Source organism: Dioscorea cayenensis, chromosome 20 (genome assembly GCF_009730915.1).
Source record: "Dioscorea cayenensis subsp. rotundata cultivar TDr96_F1 chromosome 20, TDr96_F1_v2_PseudoChromosome.rev07_lg8_w22 25.fasta, whole genome shotgun sequence".
Classification (NCBI taxonomy): domain Eukaryota; kingdom Viridiplantae; phylum Streptophyta; class Magnoliopsida; order Dioscoreales; family Dioscoreaceae; genus Dioscorea; species Dioscorea cayenensis.
Window position 1 is genome coordinate 11,723,051 of NC_052490.1, and position 17,051 is coordinate 11,740,101.

Below are 17,051 nucleotides of genomic sequence, written 5' to 3' on the forward strand. Positions count from 1 at the left end.
ATTGATCAATCCCAAAGAGTAGTGCTTGTTCCATTCTCTTAGGATTTACTTCTTCTTGTGTATTTTTCAGACTTGAAAGGAACACGACACTAGCAAATCCCTTGAAAAATTTTTCTCAGCTCACAAGCACAATCTTCATTCACATTGTCCAAAAATTTCAAAATGGTATTCAGCTTCTCCCTTTTCATTTTTCTACACCAATGTACTCAATTTGCCCAACTTCTTCATTGTCGTTCACTACCACATCATCTCTACAAGGAACTTGAATTGCTTGCTCAAATGCTTGTTGTTCCTTGTAGAGTGTGTCAAAGTATCCCTCTAATTGATGCTCAAGGTTTTCTAAAGGAGGCTTCATGACATCTAAGTGTGGTCTCCATATTTTTGGAGCCTGAGACATCGGATGCTTCAATGAAGTTAGCTAATACTCTTTGCAACGAGCAGCATCCTCTCCGAGTATCCATTGTTGTGAAGCAAAAAAATTCTATCAACCTTTTTCAGTCGAGCTTAACCTACAAATGTAGAGCAATGACTGAGTCAATCATCATTTAAAATACTTGCAAGAAAAAGTAAGACATGACAAAAGAAAACAAATGAGAATGATGGAAGAATAAGAAAGTGTGAAATAATAGAACAAATCGAGCGGTGATAGAGAAGAGATGTGAAATAGAATGAAGGGTAAATAGCTAAGAAAACAAAGTGCAAAGTATTTCTAAACGCCTACTCCCCGACAGCGGTGCCAAAAAAACTTGACAAGGTCCCCTTGCGTATATCCCGCAAGTGCGGGTTTGTCGAAGTAATAATCCCGGGTGGCGAGGTCGAATCCACAAGGAGTAGGGAGTAAAAAAACACTTAATTTGATTCTTAGCTATGTGAAAACATCAATGATAAGGAGTGTGATAATGACTCAATTCTCAACAATAAAAGCAACAAGAAAGAGAGCAAAAACGTAAAGAAGAGGGGTAAGGCAATCGATAAAAGATGGGGTACCCGGATAATGCTCCACCTAGGATAATTGTTTCAAGTGCAAGAACGCTCTATTATGCTTCCTAATCAATGCAATGGTGAGTCGTGAAAATCCTTAATACATAGTCCCAAATCTAAGGTCAACTATGCCTAACTCTATACATGTCTCAGAGTAGAAATCGAACAATCTCAACACCTCGCACTCGCATAGAGTTTCAATGAGCTCTAGGGATTCCAAGTGATAAATCTATTCCTTATAATAGAGCTAAACCTTTGGTCCAGGTGGAAGGTCCTTAACCACAATTGAGCCGTAGATACTAAGATCATCTCAACGCTTCACTCCGTTTCATGCGCAACTAAGCCCCAGCGGAAGTTCATCCCTTAGACCATTCACTCTATTATGGCCGCAAAGAACTCGAGGAACGGAGGTAGAATCTATCACGCCGGAGGAGAAAGGGGATGCTCCTGTACCTCTCGACTCACCCTCTAACCCTCTCCAACCTAGTTTTGTCTAACGCTCGTGGTGTGTCACTCACTCACAAGGTTACCAACAAGAACTCTCAACCCTAGTGTCACTCTAGGGGAAATGTTCATACAATCAAGCATTCAAGGTTGGAACTCACAATAAACATCAATTTATTGAAAGCATAATAAAGAGGTTCAATAGAAAACAAATACATCCTAGGGTTCACAAATACCCAAGTACCCACTAGGGGTTTAGCTCTCCATGGAGCTAAGTACAATCAAAAGAAATAGAATGTAAAAAGCAAATGAATCCATAAAAGAAAACCCCTCGATAGTCGTGTCAATGGTCTTGTGGAGAGTCCCTCTACTCGTCGCAAAGGGATCCTTTGTCCGCCTAGGATACACCTCGCCGGATCGGTGCTCGACGAAAGCTCTCCCAAATAACCTCTTCCAAACGATGCGAGATGTCGGAGCCATAGAACCTCTCCAAAAAAACCCTAGCCAATACCCCTCAAAACCCTAGCCGAAGCCCTCTCTCAAGTTGGGGAAAAGATGGAGAAAAGAATACCAAAATCGGGGCTGAATCGGCTTTAAATAGGGCTGGAATCGGGCGACTCCACGGGCGTGGCTGCTCCACGCGTCGTGCGGAATTTCCACACGGGCATGGATAATTTCCACACGCCCGTGTGGATTCTCTGTTTCTCTGGTTTCTCGGTCAGCTGTGAACAGTGCTGCTACAGTACATGCTACAATGCTGCTACTTTAATCGGGGTAACGCAAACGGGCACACGTTCACGTCGTGGATCACTTGCTTCTTCAATGGTGTACACGTTGGTGAAACTCTTGTTCTATGTGCATAAGTCAGAATGCTCGAGTGTGATTGCCTTTGTGCCCCTCCAAATGGATGTGCCAACTCGAATACGTGTAGGTTGGCACACACTCTAGCATCTCACATCGACCTATGTCTTCGCGTTTGAACCTTAGCAAGATTTCCTCGAAACATCGGTGCATTGTGATCCATATTGGCCTATTTCCTTCATACTCGGCCTCACAACCCTACCTGCATAAAAGTAACATAAAAACACACATATTAGTGTAAAAACCCGAGAAAAGTAATGCTCATCATAAGGAAAGAATGCTTCGCATTCATATCACACAAGCACTTATCAAACTCCCCCACACTTAAGCTTTTTCTTGTCCTCAAGCAAAAATTAAACATTCTATGCATCAATGAAGAAAATATTGAAAGTGCTTGGCCTTAGGTTCACCAAAGTATAGAAAGAGAGCATTCTACAAGTAGGGGAAATTTCAACATTAAAAACAAAAAATCAAAGCTCTAGCTAAAAACTTGAATAAAAAAGGACAACAAACCTGAAATCGTGTACGTGTGTGAACTCACTCAAAACAACCCAAGGTATACTCCTCAAAATTCTAAGTACAAGAGACTTATTTATCTACAAAAGTGACAACAATTTCAAAGATGGTAGTAGCTTGACACATCCTCTAAGGTAGCCCTTTCCAAAGCGGCCGCTAAGGTGGCTTTCACACTTTCGAGGTGGTAGCTCTTTCTACTGGGGTGGTAGCTTTCACTCATCCTATGAGATAGCTCTTTCTCTCATTATGGCATAGCTAGTATCCGACTTATGAGAGTAGCTTCATACTTCATAGGTGGTAGCTCTTTCCACCCAACAAGCACAATAAAACTATTTTGTTTCTTTTTCTTTGTATTTTCCATTTTTTTCAGAATTTTCACAAGAAACAACTATAACTAGTCCCTTTAACATTAAACTTGAGTTTCCAATGGAGTTTAAAAAGTGAGTAGTGTAACAAGTATAAATCGGGTAAAAATTCCTAGAAATTCAAGCAAGAACTAGAGCATGAAAACATTCAATGTTAGAAATTCTCCTAAACTCAAGAATACAATGCTTGCAACTAAGGTGAACCGCCATTGGCTATGTGAGCATATAACAATCAAGAACAATAGAAAAGATGTGTGCACTATGAAACTCTCCCCCACACTTAAGTTGTACATTGTCCCCAATGTACACATGCAAGCTCACTCAAAATATACATCCTTCAAAAGCAAATGTGGGAGAAGCAACCAAAACAATACTCCCCTGACTCCTAGTGTTGCGTTTGATGAAGCTAATTCCATGGGAGTAGTGTTCCGACGGGTTGTGAAGCTCACACGGGCAAGTGCCGAAGCACCTTGGCCGTGCCCATGACAAAGTCTCAATTCCCAAGAAGACAAGACCATCTGCACGCATACACGAGGGTGGGGGTCACTGAAGCTCAATAAAATAAAAACAACTCGAGTATACAAAAGATATAGCAATGAACACAACTCGAGACCACAAAATGAAAATAAACTCAGAAGGAAAATCCTTTCGGAGTATACCAATCCAAAATAAAATGCAGAAAATAAAATGAGAAAAATAAGAACAAAGAAGGTAAAGACGCCTCAAGTGTCGGTGTCAATAGCTAGTACATCTATTTCCGTTGCTGGTGAAGATGACGCTAGTGCTACAAAATAAATGAAGATTGGTAAAGAAAAGAGAAAGAGAAGCTTACCGACAAAATGAGAATGAAAGACTAGAAAACGGCCGGAAAACTCAATTAACAACACTCTAAAACGACGGTGAGAGGTCAGGAGAGAGCAAGGATGTGTTCTCAAAACGTATGAGGGTGAAAAGATGAAGAAACCCGAAAAGATTTTAAAGAAAACCTGCGGTTCTAGCATATCTGTAAATCCACACAGGCGTGCGGAAATTACCTACGCCCGTGTGCCCGACCTACAGGGGCAAACGCACGCCCCTGTGGACTCTCCATGCAACTGAGAAAATTCTCTAAGACCCACGACCGTGCGAAAATTCCACACCAGTGTGGACATTCACAGGCCCAACTCACAGGGGCAAACGCACGCCCCTGTGTCATCTCGGGATGGAGAGATCCTTTACAGAGATTCGCACGAGCGTGCGAAAATTACCCACGCCCGTGTGTGGTTCACAAGGTCGCCCACAGGAGCGAGTCCACGCCCCTGTGTGCTCTCGGGATAAACTGCCCAACTCTGCAGGAATTCACACGCCCGTGCAGAAATTACACACGGGCGTGTGACAGTCGCATGGTCATTCACGGGGGTAGCCGCACGCCCCTGTGCCTTCTCTGGATGAGCTCGCAGTGCAAATCCACGGGCGTGCGGAAATTCCACATGCATGTGTGTTTTCTCTGGATGCCTTAGAAAATTCTGTAGGCTCTACAGAAATTTTTTTAACATGTTTACACACTCAGAGCCTGCCCTAATATGTAAGTTTTACCAGTGAAAAACATGTGAAATAGCTGAAATGACCAAAACTTTACCAAAACACATGAAAGCACAAGATAACACCAACGATCCACAAGAAAAGCATAGCAATGGCCTATTAGAATCAAAACACCAACACTCAAGCTCTTATTCATACAAACACTAAACTAAAAACTAGGAAAACAATAATTGCTTGGGTTGCCTCCCAAGAAGCGCTTGTTTTACGTCACTAAGCTTGACGTACCTCTTCTTTACCTTATGGAGGCTTCAAAAGAGTATGTTCCTCCCGACTAGACATTGCATAGCTACTTCCCTTAAACCAAAAATTTGCTTGCCGGGGTGGAATATTTGTTGGAGAGTCCAACCATCTTACCTTTGGCCTCCAAGAAAACAATTTGGGTTGGGAATTGTCCAAGCTTAGCATAGGTGGATCATTGGATGGTTTCAATCTCCTACCCACATCTTCTCCCAAACCCAAAATCTCTTTCTTGCAATTTATGAATTGATCAATCCCAAAGAGTAGTGCTTGTTCCATTCTCTTAGGATTTACTTCTTCTTGTGTATTTTCAGCTTGAAAGGAACACGACACTAGCAAATCCCCTTGAAAATTTTCTCGCTCACAAGCACAATCTTCATTCACACTATCCAAAATTTCAAAATGGTATTCAGCTTCTCCCTTTTCATTTTCTACACCAATGTACTCAATTTGCCCAACTTCTTCATTGTCGTTCACTACCACATCATCTCTACAAGTAACTTGAATTGCTTGCTCAAATGCTTGTTGTTCCTTGTAGAGTGTGTCAAGTATCCCTCCTAATTGATGCTCAAGGTTTTTAAAGGAGGCTTCATGACATCTAAGTGTGGTCTCCATATTTTGGACGCAGACATCGGATGCTTCAATGAAGTTAGCTAATACTCTTTGCAACCGAACGGCATCCTCTCCGAGTATCTGTTGTTGTGAAGCAAAAATTCTATCAACCTTTTCACTCAGAGCTTAACCTGCAAATGTAGAGCAATGACTGAGTCAATCATCATTTAAAATCCTTGCAAGAAAAAGTAAGACATGACAAAAGAAAACAAATGAGAATGATGGAAGAATAAGAAAGTGTGAAATAATTTTTTTTTTTTTTTAGAACAAATCAGAACGGTGATAGAGAAGAGATGTGAAATAGAATGAAGGGTAAATAGCTAAGAAAACAAAGTGCAAAGTATTTCTAAACGCCTACTCCCCGGCAACGGCGCCAAAAACTTGACAAGGTCCCCTTGCGTATATCCCGCAAGTGCACGGGTTTGTCGAAGTAATAATCCCGGGTGAGCGAGGTCGAATCCACAAGGAGTAGGGAGTAAAAACACTTAATTTGATTCTTAGCTATGTGAAAAATCAATGATAAGGAGTGTGATAATGACTCAATTCTCAACAATAAAAGCAACAAGAAAGAGAGCAAACGTAAAGAAGGGGGTAAGGCAATCGATAAAGATGGGGTACCCGGATAATGCTCCACCTAGGATAATTGTTTCAAGTGCAAGAACGCTCTATTATGCTTCCTAATCAATGCAATGGTGAGTCGTGGAAATCCTTAATTACATAGTCCCAAATCTAAGGTCAACTATGCCTAACTCTATACATGTCTCGGAGTAGAAATCGAACAATCTCAACACCTCGCACTCGCATAGAGTTGCAATGAGCTCTAGGGATTCCAAGTGATAAATCTATTCCTTATAATAGACCTAACCCTTTGGTCAGGTGGAAGGTCCCTAACCACAATTGAGCCGTAGATACTAAGATCACCTCAACGCTTCACTCCGTTTCATGCGCAACTAAGCCCCAGCGGAAGTTCATCCCTTAGACCATTCACTCTATTATGGCCGCAAAGAACTCGAGGAACGGAGGTAGAATCTATCACGCCGGAGGGGAAAGGGGACGCTCCTGTGCCTCTCGACTCACACTCTCAACCCTCTCCAACCTAGCTTTGTCTAACGCTCGTGGTGTGTCACTCACTCACAAGGTTACCAACAAGAACTCTCAACCCTAGTGTCACTCTAGGGGAAATGTTCATACAATCAAGCATTCAAGGTTGGAACTCACAATAAACATCAATTTATTGAAAGCATAATAAAGAGGTTCAAAGAAAACAAATACATCCTAGGGTTCACAATACCCGAGTACCCACTAGGGGTTTAGCTCTCCATGGAGCTAAGTACAATCAAAGAAATAGAATGTAAAAGCAATGAATCCATAAAGAAAACCCCTCGATGGTCGTGTCAATGGTCTTGTGGAGAGCCCTCTACTCGTCGCAAGGGATCCTTTGTCCGGCCTAGGATACACCTCGCCGGATCGGTGCCGACGAAAGCTCTCCCAATAACCTGTTCCAAACGATGCGAGATGTCGAAGCCGTAGAACCTCTCCAAAAACCTGGCCAATACTCCTCGAAACCCTAGCCGAAGCCCTCTCTCAAGTTGGGGAAAAGATGGAGAAAAGAATACCAAAATCAGGGCAAATACCTCCACGCGCCCGTGCGGAATTTCGACATGGTCGTGGATAATTTCCACACACTCGTGTGGATTCTCTGTTTCTCTGGTTTCTCTGTCGGCTGTGAACAGTACTGCTAGAGTACATACTACACTGTTGCTAAAGTGCTCTGCTATAGTATTCGACCTGAATAGCTTCCCAATTCCATACTTTCATCGGGGTAACGCAAACGGGCACACGTTCACGTCGTGGATCACTTGCTTCTTCAATGGTGTACACGTTGGTGAAACTCTTGTTCTATGTGCATAAGTCAGAATGCTCGAGTGTGACTGCCTATGTGCCCCTACAAATGGATGTGCCAACTCGAATATGAGTAGGTTGGCACACATTCTAGCATCTCACATCGACCTATGTTTTCGCGTTTGAACCTTAGCAAGATTTCCTCCAAAATCGGTGCATTGTGATCCACATTGGCCTATTTCCTTCATACTCGGCCTCACAACCCTACCTGCATAAAAGTAACATAAAAACACACATATTAGTGTAAAAACCCGAGAAAAGTAATACTCATCATAAGAAAAAAATGCTTCGTATTCATATCACACAAGCACTTATCACTATGTGAGCATATATCAATCAAGAACAATAGAAAAGATGTGTGCACTATGAAACTCCATCCCACACTTAAGTTGTACATTGTCCCCAATGTACACATGCAAGCTCACTCAAAATATAAATCATTCAAAAGCAAATGTGGGAGAAGCAATCAAAACAATACTCCCCTGACTCCTTCTGTGTCATTTGATGAAGCTAGTTCATTGGGAGTAGGGTTCCAACGGGTTGTGAAACGCACACGGCCAAGTATCGCAGTACCTTGGCCGTGCCCATGACTAAATCTCAATTCCCAAAAAGACAAGACCATCTGCACGCATACACGAGGGGGTTCAGTGAAGCTCAATAAACACAAAATAAATCAAGTGTATATAAAAGTTGAAGCACTGAATACAACTCGATGATGCAAAAATGAAAATAAACTCAAAACGAGAATCCTTTTTGAGTGAAAAAGTCTAAAAACAGAAAAAATAAAATAAAATGCAAGAAAACAAAGGAAGGGAAAATCAAGTGTCAATGTCACTCTCAGGTGCCGGTGCTGTTACAGCTGCTGGTGAAGCACATAGTGGGTCTACTGGTGCCGGTGTAGAGGATGGAGGTACTAGAGAAACTGAGGGGGCCGGAGGAGTCCTCGGCCGCAATACAAATGATGAGGCGACGTCTCACTCTAAAATCTATTGTAACATGTCGAAACGCGCCATAAACTCTGTGTACTGAGTGGCCTGCGTAGCCCTAATCTCGGCAACCTCAGCTCGGACCACTCCTATAGCATTCTCGAGCCTCTCAAAGCGATCATTGGCTCGAGATGGTGAAAACATACGCACTGGGGATGGCTCTTCTGCAACTGGAGGTGCCTCGGTCTCCATCGTTGCTGGCTGAGGCTCGTGAGCGGGCTGAGATGCTCCAGCTTCATCACCCTCATCCTCGGCTATCTCTGGAGCTGGTAGTACTAAAGCAAAAATCCCTGTCCGAACCCTGCGGACCATGCCCATCATCCACATTGTCTCTAGACTCAAGGAAGCAGGTACACTGGTCTTCTCGGCCCCACGAATCAAATCCAAGAGACCCATGCCTAACACTAATCTCGTAATGTAGGGGCCTGAGAAGATCGCTCCCAATCTAGCATAGTGTCCCTGATGTCTGATGTACTCTACCAGGATGTGCCCTAAATGAATCAGTACGCACTGTACCATCGAGTACAAGTACAGTAGCTCCTGACGGCTTAGGACACCAGTGCTATCACCATAGCTATTCATCGACCTACTCATAATGGCATGCAAGTATCTGTATGCAGGTCGAGAAAGGCACGTGGCCTTGGACACCCCTGGCTCGTACTGACCGTGACCACATAACACTCTGTAAGCTCTCTGCGGGGTCAAGGTTCCAGGGTAATCAGTCGGTAACTGCGCGTACTCCTTCATATCTGTGAATGCCTCCTGGTACAAGCCAAGTAGTACTAAAAACTGCGTGATGCTCAAGCTATGGTGGTGTCCAAAAACTCTAAACTGAATGGTGTCTACACAGTCGAAGCTCGCATACGATCTATCGAACTCGAATGATGAAAGCACCTCCAGTGCAAACTCTCGGATGGCTGGCTCTCTAATCATCAGCAACTGCCGCCAACCACCTTCTGAAATGAGATCCTCCATCTCATCAGTAAACTCATCTCCCTGCTGCAGATCTCGCAATATAGTCATGTCTAAAAATCGAGTCTGCCCAAAACAGAGCCTCGATAGGCGCTCATAGCGAACCTGATGCTCTAGAATTGCAAACCGCATGCCCTCAGGCCAAGAAGATGACTCACGTGGTCTTTTATCAACTTGCTTCTTTGACCTAGGTGCCATAATCTGCAAGATTCAAATGAAATTGATCAAACAAGTTGATAAACCAATGCTGCAGAAATCCACACGGTCGTGTGGAATTTCCCACGCCCGTGTGGATCCACGGGGCGTGAGAACTGCATGGCCAAGCTACAAAAATCCAAAAATACAACTCAAAAATGCTTCTAACTTCATTATAGACATAAATCATCATTCTAATTGAAGAAACGAACTATTTACAACCATATTAATCCATGGAAACATTGAATTGCCAAAAATCATGAGAAATAGGGCTTACCGACGAGACGGGAAGAAAAAGTGAAGAATCGGCCGGAAAACCTCGCTAAAATTCTCCCAAATTGGCGCTATGGAATCGGAGAGTGATATGAAAGTGTTTTCAGGCGAATAGAAGTTGTGAAGGGGGAGAGAAACTATTCTTCTTTTAAAGAAAACTCACGACCCTTGGCGTTCTGTGCAACCACACGGGCGTGCGTTAATTATCCACGCCCGTGCGTCCTCACTCCAAAAACACTACAGGGGCATGCGCGCCCCTGTCTCCTTTGACTCTGACTGCTCTCGCACGGGCATGTGGAAAACATCCAATCCCGTGCTCCCGAATCACAGGGGCAGCCGCATGACCCTGTGGCTTCTCTGGACATCCGAGAAAAATACTAAGTGTTACACACGCCCGTGCGGAAATACCCCACGGGCATGGACATTCACATGCCCAATTCACAGGGGCAGTCGCACGCCCCTGTGACTTCTCGGAATGGAGAAAACTCCTCTGCAGAGTTTTGCACGGGCGTACAAAAATTACCCACGCCCGTGCATGGTTCACAAGGTTACCCAGAGGGGCGAGTCCACGCGCATGTGTGCTCCCGGGAAAATCCGCCTAACTCTGCAGGAATCTACACGCTCGTGTGGAAATTACCCACGGGCGTGTGACAGTCGCATGGTCGTTCACAGGGGCAGCCGCACGTCCCCTGTGCCTTCTCTGGATGAGTTCGCAGTATACACCCACGGGCGTGTGGAAATTCTACATGCCCGTGTGTTTTCTCTGGATGACTTAGAAAAACTTGCAGGCTCTACAAAATATTTTTGAACATGTTTGCACACTCAGAGCCTGCCTTATTATGCAAATTTTACCAGTGAAAAACACGAAATAGAACCCAAATTACCAAACTTTCGCCAATTCCTCAAAAAGCACTTGATGACTTTGAAATCCCACAATAAAATTGCAGCACAAGCATCTAAAAATTCGGACATCAACACTTAACGATTTATTTATGCAAACGAGCTAAACTAAAAGATAAGAAAACAGTAAAAACTTGGGTTGCCTCCCAAGAAGCGCTTGTTTAACGTCACTTACCTTGACGTATCTTGTCTTACCTCATGGGGGTTTATGAATGAAAGTCTCCCTCTTACCCATGACTTGGAAGCATGATGTGCAAAGTCTCTTGAGGGTAGAGGGTGTATTATCGGGCTTCGGACCACCTAGCATGGGGTCATCCAACCTTCACGGTTCATGTATGTTTCCAACAGTCTTGGAGTGTTTTCGGTGTCGTCTCCTACCCCTCTTCATTTTCCGAAGCACCTTCTTCAATATCCCCGGGGTAGATGTTACTTCTTCAGTCGACCCAAGCATCATTACTTCTTCATTGTTCTCCTCTTGGTCGAACAAACCTTCATATGGATCCGGGTTGAACATTTCCTGCATATATTCATCAACAAGCTCATCAGTAGTGTCTAGGAAATACAAAGTGTCATCAAAATCGAGAGAATGCCGCATGGCTTCAGCAAGGCGGTAAGTGAGTTTGTCATCTCCAACTCTCAATGTGAGGTCTTCGCCGTCCATGTCAATCAATGTATTGGAAGTCCGCAAGAACGGTCTCCCAAGTATCAAGGGTACATCTGCATCCTCATCGACATCTAGCACTACGAAGTCAACCGGAAAAATGTACTTGTTCACCTTGACAAGCACGTCTTCAATGATGCCTCTTGGATGTTGCACCATTCGGTCCGCCAATTGTGAAGTCATCAGAGTAGGCCTAGGCTCTCCCAAGCCTAGCTTTTGGAAAAAAAGTATATGGCATGACGTTGATACTTTCCCCTGAATCAGCCAGGGCCATTTCTTCACCTATGTTGCCGATGTTACATGGAATGATGAAGCTTCCAGGGTCTTTCTTCTTGTTCGGCATGTTCTTTTGCAGCACCGCCGAGCATGAAGCATCTAACACCACTTAAGCACTCTCCTCCAACTTCCTCTTATTGGTCAACAAGTCTTTCAGTAACTTCGCATACTTAGCCATTTGAGCTAACGCCTCTACAAAAGGAATGTTGATGTGGAGTTGCTTTAATAAACTCAGGAACTTCTTATACTATCCATCCTCTTGGTCATTTTTCAATCTAGAGGGATAAGGGATTCTTGGCTTGAAAGGTGGGGATGCCACCTCTTTCTCTTTCTTTGCTCCCTTCTCAACCTCTACAACCTCGGGTGCGTGTTCTTTCGGCTTCTCACTCGGAGGCTTCCCTTCAACCTCACGACCACTTCTCAAAGTGATCGCCTTCACATGTTCTCTAGGGTTGGTTTCCGTATTGCTTGGTAAACTTCCATGTGGCCTTTCGGAGAGAGACTTCACAATTTGCCCCACCTGATTTTCAAAGTTGTGCAAAGAGGCGGTGTGGTTGCGAAGTGTAGCCTCTACTGATTCAAACCGTGAATTTGCAGATTGAACAAATCTAGCCAAGTGCTTCTCTAAATCCGTCATTTGGGTTTCCAAACCTGTAATTCTATTTTCCACTTGAGGGGCTCGTTGTTGTTGGAAACCCGGTGGTCCCATGGCCTTTTGTGGTCCTTGATTACTCCATGAAAAGTTGGGATGATTCTTCCAACCTGAATTGTAAGTATTGCTATATGGGTTCCCTTGAGGTCTCATGCCATTACCTACAAAGTCAACATTTTCCACTGAAGAAACATCACCAAAAGAGATCGGGCAATCGGAGGGAGCATGTCCTCCACCACAACCGGTGCAATTGGTCATGACCGCAACTCTATTTCGAAGCTATGAGATCTAGCTTCTTACTCAGACTCTCTACTTGCGCCGCCAATGAGGTTACCGCGTCAATTTCATGGATACCGGCCACCTTTTCCTTCTCTCTAGTATTCCATTGATAACTATTTAACCCCATTTTCCTTAATTAATTGACGACCCTCATCGGGGGTTTTGCTACCTAAGGTACATCCTGCTGCCGCATCAAAGAGTTGCCTTGTACTCGGGTTCAAACCATTGTAGAAGGTTTGAACAATCATCCACTCCGGGAATCTGTGTTGCGGATACTTTCTCAGGAGCTCCTTGAACTTTTCACATGTCTCGAATAGAGACTCCAATTCCAACTGAACAAAGGACAAGATCTTATTCCTAAGCTTTGCTGATTTTCCGGGAGGGAAATAACGGGCTAGAAAAGCTTCTACCATCTACTCTCATGTAGTGATTGATGCTCTAGGTAATGAGTGTAGCCACTGCTTCACTTTCCTTTTCAAGGAAAATGGGAAGGCTGTCAATTTGATAGCATCATCCATAACCCCATTTATCTTCAGCATGTCGCACACCTCGAGAAAGCTCTCTATATGACTATTTGGATACTCATCGGCTAAACCGTTGAATTGTGCAGACTGTTGCAGCATATGGATGAATGCCGGCTTTAGCTCGAAGTTCTGAGCTATAATCGGAGGATGCACAATACTCGATTGCGTCCCCAACACTGAAGGTCTGGCATAGTCGGATAGTGTTCGCTGTTGCTCATTCTGTCCTGCCATGTTTTCAGACTCCTCTCCTTCTAAATCAGCTGAATTATGCTGTTCTTCCACAGGTTCTTTCCCTTTTCTTCTAAGTGTACGTTCAAGCTCAGGATCTCCTTCAATCAATATTTATGGATTCCCTCGGGTCATAACCTGGAGCTGGACCAAAAAGAAAGAAAAAGAAAATCATAACGATGATAGAATATGAAGACGTGAAATAGAATGTGTGGTGAAATAGCTAAGAAAACAAAGTGCAAAGTATCTCTAAACGCCTAGCTCGCCGGCAGCGGCGCCAAAAACTTGACAAGGTCCTCTTCCGTATATCCCGCAAATGCACGGGTTTGTCAAGTGTAAGAACCCTCTATTATGCTTCCTAATCAATGCAATGGTGAGTCGTGGAAATCCTTAATTACATAGTCCCAAATCTAAGGTCAACTATGCCTAACTATATACATGTCCCGGAGGAGAAATCGAACAATCTCAATACCTCGCACTCGCATAGAGTTGCAATGAGCTCTAGGGATTCCAAGTGATAAATCTCTTCCTTATAATAGACCTAAGCCTTTGGTCCAGGTGGAAGGTCCCTAACCACAATTGAGCCGTAGATACTAAGACACCTCAACGCTTCACTCCGTTTCAGGCACAACTAAGCCCCAGCGGAAGTTCATCCCTTAGACCATTCACTCTATTATGGCCGCAAAGAACTCGAGGAACGGAGGTAAAATCTATCACGCCGGAGGGGAAAGGGGACGCTCCCTGCACCTCTCGACTCACCCTCTCAACCCCTCTCCAACCTAGCTTTTGTCTAACGCTCGTGGTGTGTCACTCACTCACAAGGTTACCAACAAGAACTCTCAACCCTAGTGTCACTCTAGGGGAAAATATTCATACAATCAAGCATTCAAGGTTGGAACTCACAATAAACATCAATTTATTGAAAGCATAATAAAGAGGTTCAAAGAAACAAATACATCCTAGGGTTCACAATACCCGAGTACCCACTAGGGGTTTAGCTCTCCATGGAGCTAATACAATCAAAGAAATAGAATGTAAAAGCAATGAATCCATAGATAAACCCCCCCGATGGTCATGTCAATGGTATTGTGGAGAGTCCTCTACTCGTCGCAAGGGATCCTTTATCCGGCCTAGGATACACCTCGCCGGATCGGTGCCAACGAAAGCTCTCCCAATAACCTTATTCCAAATGACGCGCGATGTCGGAGCCATAGAACCTCTCCAAAAACCTAGCCAATATCCCTTGAAACCCTAGCCGAAGCCCTCTCGCAAGTTGGGGAAAAGATGGAGAAAAGAATACCAAAATCGGGGTTGAATCGGCTTTAAATAGGGTTAGAATCGGGCGACTACACGGGCGTGGATGCTCCACGTGCCCGTGCGGAATTTCCACACACCCGTGTGGACTCTCGGTTTCTCTGGTTTCTCGATCGGCTGCGAACAGTGCTGCTACAGTACATACTACAATGTTGCTACAGTTCTCTGCTACAGTACTTGCCCTGAATAGCTTCCCAATTCCATACTTTCATCGGGGAAACGTAAACGGGCACATGTTCACATCGTGGATCACTTGCTTCTTCAATGGTGTACACGTTGGTGAAACTCTTGTTCTATGTGCATAAGTCGGAATGCTCGAGTGTGATTACCTTTGTACCCCTCCAAATGGATGCGCCAACTCGAATACGAGTAGGTTGGCACACACTCTAGCATCTCAGATCGACCTATGTCTTCGCGTTTCAACCTTAGCAAGATTTCCTCCAAAATCGGTGCATTGTGATCCACATTGGCCTATTTCCTTCATACTCGGCCTCATAACCCTACCTGCATAAAAGTAACATAAAAACACACATATTAGTGTAAAAACCTGAGAAAAGCAACGCTCAACATAAGGAATGAACACTTCGCATTCGTATCGCACAAGCACTTATCACCAATCATCACCTATTATATTTCACACTTTCTTATTCTTCCATAATTCTGATTTGTTTTTCTTTCTTTGCTTACAGCTCTAGGTTATGACCTGAGGGAATCCTTTGACGTTGGTTGAAGGGGATCCTGAACTTAAACGAACCCTTCGTAGAAGGGGAAAAGAACCTGTGGAATAACAGTCAAATAAAGCTGAGTTAGAAGGTGCAGGGTCAGATAGTATGGCAGAATAGAATGAGCAGTAATGGACACTCTCAGATTATTCCTGACCCGTAGTTTTAGGCACACAGTCTAGTATTGTGTGGCCACTGATCATGGCTCAGAATTTTAATCTCAAGCTAGGCTTCATCCAGATGTTACAGCAGTCGGCACAGTTTAATGGTTTGGCCGATGAGGATCCAAACAATCACATTAAGAACTTCTTGGAAGTGTGGGACATGTTCAAGATTAATAGTGTTATGGATGATGCTATCAAGTTGAGAGCCTTCCCATTTTCCTTGAAAGGAAGAGCAAAGCAATGGATACATTCATTAACTAGAGCATCGAACACTACTTGGGAGGAAATGGTAAATGGTTTTCTTGGCCCATATTTCCCTCCCGGAGAATCCGTGAAGCTTAGGAATAAAATATTGACTTTTGTGTAAAAAGAATCAGAGTCTCTTTTTGAGACATGGGATTTGTTCAATGAGCTCCTATGGAAATGTCCTCAACATGAGTTCCCCGAGTGGACGATCATTCAGACTTTCTATAATGGGTTGAACCCAAGCACAAGACAGTTGCTTGATCTCTGCGAGTAGTAGGTACTTTAGGAAGCAAAGAGCATCGAAGAATCCCGACATCTCATTGAAGAAATGGCCATGAGCAGTTATCGATGGAACACAAGAGATAGAAAAAAAAGGTAGCCGGACTTCATAAGATCGATGCGATTACTTCATTGGCGCCCTAAGTTGAGTCATCGAGCAAGAAGTTAGATACTCTAAATTCTCTTAGAGTGGCGGCCTTGACCAGTTGCATTGGGTATGGGGGAGGACATGCTTCGCCCGATTGCCCAATTTCTATTGGTGGTACATCCTCAGTAGAACAAGTGTATTTTATAGGTAATGCAATGAGAAGCCAAGGCAATCCATTTAGCAACACCTACAATCCGGGTTGGAGGAGCCACCCAAATCTTTCTTGGAACAATCAAGAGCAACAAAAGACCATGGCACCACCAGGTTTCTAGAAACAACACTACCAGGTTTCTAGCAACAACAACAAGCCTCGAACATGGAGAATGGAATTTCAGGTCTGGAAAGCTGGATGATCGATCTAGAGAAAGCTTTAACCAATTTCATCCAATCGTTGGATATAAATTTTTCGATGAGGTCAATGCTACACTTCTCAACCACACCGCTTCATTGCACAATCTAGAGAATCAAGTGGGGCAAATTGTGAAGTCGTTATCGGAGATACCTCAAGGAAGCTTGCCTAGTAACACGGAGACCAATCCAAGAAAGCATGTTAAGGGGATCACTTTAATAAGTGGTTGTGAAGTTGAGCGTAGGAGTCCGAGCGAAAAGAACAATGTTGAAGCACCCGAGGTCGTGGAGGTTAAGGAAGTAGCAAAAGAGAAGGGGGTGGCACCCCTACCATATAAGCTTAGGATCCCTTATCCTTCGAGGCCGAAGAATGGCCAAAAATGAT

The 17,051-nt window shown here is 43.9% G+C and overlaps 1 non-coding gene across 1 annotated transcript; it reads right to left on the minus strand.

Moving 5' to 3' along the window:
- Positions 1-15,979: 15,979 nt before the first annotated feature.
- On the minus strand, positions 15,980-16,086 carry LOC120252371. Its single transcript, XR_005533906.1, has one exon. It is a non-coding gene; the product is annotated as a small nucleolar RNA R71 (small nucleolar RNA).
- Positions 16,087-17,051: the final 965 nt, after the last annotated feature.